Source organism: Anabrus simplex, chromosome 1, assembly GCF_040414725.1.
Source record: "Anabrus simplex isolate iqAnaSimp1 chromosome 1, ASM4041472v1, whole genome shotgun sequence".
In the NCBI taxonomy this organism is placed as follows: Eukaryota; Metazoa; Arthropoda; class Insecta; order Orthoptera; family Tettigoniidae; genus Anabrus; species Anabrus simplex.
Window position 1 is genome coordinate 1,162,233,554 of NC_090265.1, and position 4,361 is coordinate 1,162,237,914.

A 4,361-nucleotide genomic window follows, 5' to 3' on the forward strand; every position below is an offset into this window, starting at 1 on the left:
CTGTGTTGAATTTTAAGGAGCGTTAGGAGTTAATGGGTCAGAATGCACTTGGTTTCAAGTAACACACCTTCGGCTATGCGAGATAAGATATTTTTTCGTAATCGAAATCGACTTTCAACCTATTAGGTCGTTTTACGTTCATATAGTACGTGTTGAAGAGATGTTAAATACATAACAGAAATGGCCAACCGGACACCAGTGGGATTCGAACCTACAACCACCCAATTTCGCGTCCTTTGCTCTACTTACGTAACACGACCTAATAGGTTGAAAGTTGATTTCGATTACAACGCGGTCGTGAAAATTAAATATTTATTTCGTAGTTTCGAAATATTTTTTCAATTTTTACCGAATGAGACAGGTCTTATGGCGATGATTGGATAGGAAAGGAGTAGGATGGAAAGGAAGCGACCATGGACTTAATTACGGTAAAGCATTTGCCTGGTGTGAAAATGGTAAACAACGGAATACTACCTTCAGGGCTGCCGACAGTGAGGTTCGAACCCACCATCTTCCGAATGTAAGTTGGTAGCTACGTGACCCAAGCCACGCAACCACTTGCTTGATAGTTTCCAACTTTAAATATAGTCTATATAGTCTATATGATACTTGGCATTTGGCCTGCAATCGTTTGCTTCTAAACCTTAATCTCTATTGCTGACGATATACTCGCCAGTACAGACACTGGGATCATACAAATTATCGGAAGGCTTTAGCAAATATAGAAAAATAGTGACGACATTCGCACTATCCTTTCACATATATACATACATACGTACGTACGTACATACAAGCATGTGGGAGGCATGACTGCTCCTTGGCTAAATGATCATCGAACTGGCCTTAGGCCCAGAGAGCCCTGAATTCAAGACCCGGCTGGGTTGTAGATTTTACCTGTTTATGTTGCATTCCACATATAAAATCCACACTACAACCCACCACGTATGCACTCAATTGTAAATATATTCCTCCGCACAGAATTAGCGGCAGGAAGGTTGTCCAGTTGGAAAAAATACATTAGGAAAAGGGTCAGGAATAATAATAATAATAATAATAATAATAATAATAATATTAATAATAATAATATGGCCTCAGCTACCGTGTGCAGACATTTCGATTTGACGCCATCTGGCTGTCTGCTCGTCAATTTCGACGTTCTGTTTTACTCTAGGTCCGCTAGATGTCAGATAGAGTAAACCGGATCTCTCTTGGGCGTCTATGGATGAGATTTAATTAATTTTGTCGGGTAAATACCAAATGTATCACCAGAGATCTTTTACATGCCGACATCGTACGGTATGGAGTGTCAAATGAACTTTTTTCCGCCCTTCAAAAATCCGACTACCTCTGCCGGGTTTGAACCCGCTATCTTGTGACTCGGAGGCCGACACTCTACCACGGATCCACAGAGGCAGCTGCCAGGAATAATAATCAATAGGGATCTATGCGGGCATGATATTCTAGTGCCTAGTCACTGATTTCTCAACAAGGGGGATGCAGTTCGAATCCCGGTCAATGCATGTGGGATTTTTAACACATCCCCATGGTCCGAATTCCGCGTAAAACTAGAGATCTCGTGGCTATTATCAATATATCAACAGTTACACAAAAAATACAAGACTACCAGCCACATGTGTAAAGTCAGTCTGCAATCTTCTGTGAATTAACTAAGCTCCTGTACAAGCCTGTATTTGCAACAATTAGCTCTGTGGTGTCATTTATTCCTATACTCTTATCTTTCAATTGTCAAAAGCTGAATCTAACCCTCTGATCCAGTCCATTAGTTTCCTAGGTAACCTAACATCATCCTCTCTCTCTTCACAATCCCACCAACGAAGCCGATTCGTACGCACAGCTTCAGCCATTGAGTTCATTCCTAACATAGCCTTTATATCCTAATTATGACTATCATCCTGCCATTGTTCCCACCTGTTTATGACCGCCTCTATAGCCTCGGTTAGTTTCACACCTCTTACCTTAAAATCATTAAAAACCGAGAGTAACTGTCATCGCTAGGATTTCGGTCTGATTTCCTTACCCTACATCATTCTCCCAAGTAACTTATCTTTCTCCATTCACTACACTTTACTGAACCACCGAATCCGGCTCAAATGTAAGCTCACCGGACAAAATAATTAGTCACTTTAGTGCGGACGCACAGATGGATCGTTAAGCCAGTACAAATTAGTGGCGTGCATTGTTCGAACTTGAAAAGGGTAACCAAGACGGAGTAACATGTGCCCTGCTGCATTTGCAATCACTACCACGCACGAGTGGAGCGTGCAGACCAAAATGCCCGAGTTTGCTCCAATTCGTTCGACAGGGAATGTTCGAAGCGAAGATTACTGACTAGGGAGGATGGCTTTGCTTGCTTTATCGACGTTGCAAGCAATGTGGTTCATCCAGGTATGATTAAGTCCTTGTTCACAAAGAGAAAGGTCGGGAATTGGGAGGTATAAAAGGTTGATGGAACGGTTGAATTAAGGGTTGGCGGATACAGATTGGGTCTCGGTCCACAAGTGGCCATAGTTGGTCCGTGGTCCGACAGCTCTGCACTCCGACCGGCCAACCGAACAAAAGGGCCGGTCCACACCTTAGGCTGTCCTGAAAATGGTTTTCCGTGTTTTCCCTTTCTCCTGGTGGAAGGAGCATGCAGTCTGTCTACCTACTCTGTCAGTAATTGTCAAACGTACGTTGTGCATTCCAGCAAACAATACAAGCAGCGAAACAAACAGTAGTAAAGCTGGAATGTTTTTAACGAGTCTTAGGAGTCCACTAGACCCAGACCAATTCAAAGACTTGTTACTCATTCATAATAATCTTAACAATAAATTATTAGTTTGTAATTGTAATGCATTCCCAACTTGGAGCTAGAATTTTTGCACTAGCCATATCTCTTTGGATAGAAAACCTTGAGCAAAGAGGACGTTTAAAATTAATTTTGAGGTTTATATTTGACTTCGAAGCCCCTGTGGCTCAGGCGGCAGCGCGTCGTCCCTCACCGCTGCATACCGTGGTTCAAATCCCGGTCACACCATGTGAGATTTGTGCTGGACAGAGCAGAGCTGGAACAGGTTTTCCTCCGGGTACTCCGGTTTTCCCTGTCGTCTTTCATTCCAGCAACACTCTCCATAACATTTCATCTGTCAGTCATTTGTCATTGCCCCAGAGGCTTCGGCAGCCGGCACATTTCCTATCCTTGCCGCTAGATGGGGGCTTCTTCGTTCCATTCCTGACCCGGTCGAATGACTGAAAGCAGGCTGTAGATTTTCGTATTTAAATCTATGTGATATAATGACATTAATTCGCGAAGTTTATATGAAATGTCTTTGGTATGGCTAGTAGTGAAATATAGGCCTGTAGCTTATGCATTAATAATGTGTATTTAGTTTCTATGTATAGAGCAGCGAAGTGCGCTAGCCAGGAGGAATACACGTGGCAGCACGTGAAATTCATTAACCATTTCTCCGACAGGAGTGATAATTACTACATTATTTCCAGTTTTTCTTACAGTACGAGGCATACCCAGCTCTGTATAGTGTAGAAACACAGTTGAAAATATGGGTTTAACTATTGATATTATCATGCCCAGTCACGAGTCCACCATTGTGGCTAGATTTTTTTGCACTAGCCATGTCTCCTTGGACAGAAAGCCTTGAACAAAGAGGAAGTTTAAAATTAATTTTGAGATATTTTTTTAAGATAAAGGTAGGCGAGATAAACATGGCAGAGTGCGGCTAAACAAGGACGGAGAGAAGCGAGCACATCTACCTGTGACTGAGACAGCGTGTGAAGGAGCGAGTATGAAGGGACATCGCTCGCCTCGCATCTGAGAAGCGGTCATGGCCATCCTCGACAAATATGAACCGAGCACAGAGCGTGTTTTGCATGACGCTAGCGCAGAGAACGAGTCCCGTGCTCAACCGCACGCGCACTCCTCTACATTGATGCTTCAAGCGGACAGTGTACGTCAGTGTGGGTAGATGTAAGAGTGGCAAACAGGGGTAATCGTGTTTGGTCCTGCCCATGGCCATATGGTTCGTGAAGTTGCTGGATTCGTTGGTGTTTCGCAGCGGACTGCTCAACGTGTCTACAAGCAGTGGCCACGAAACAGACGTCAGAATTGTGGTCGGAAAAAGTTCCTGACTGAGAGGGACCGGAGAAGCGTTTCTCAGCTGGTGAATCAAAATCGCTTCCAAACCCGACAGGAATTGCTGCAGTCATTAAATGAAGGTCCGTCCCAAACTGTTAGAGAGAGAACATTGCGACGGGAACTGCATGCAATCAACATTTGGAGTCGGTCACCACGCAAGAGGCCAATTCTCACACAGGCACATAATGCTGAGCGTCTTCAATGGGAT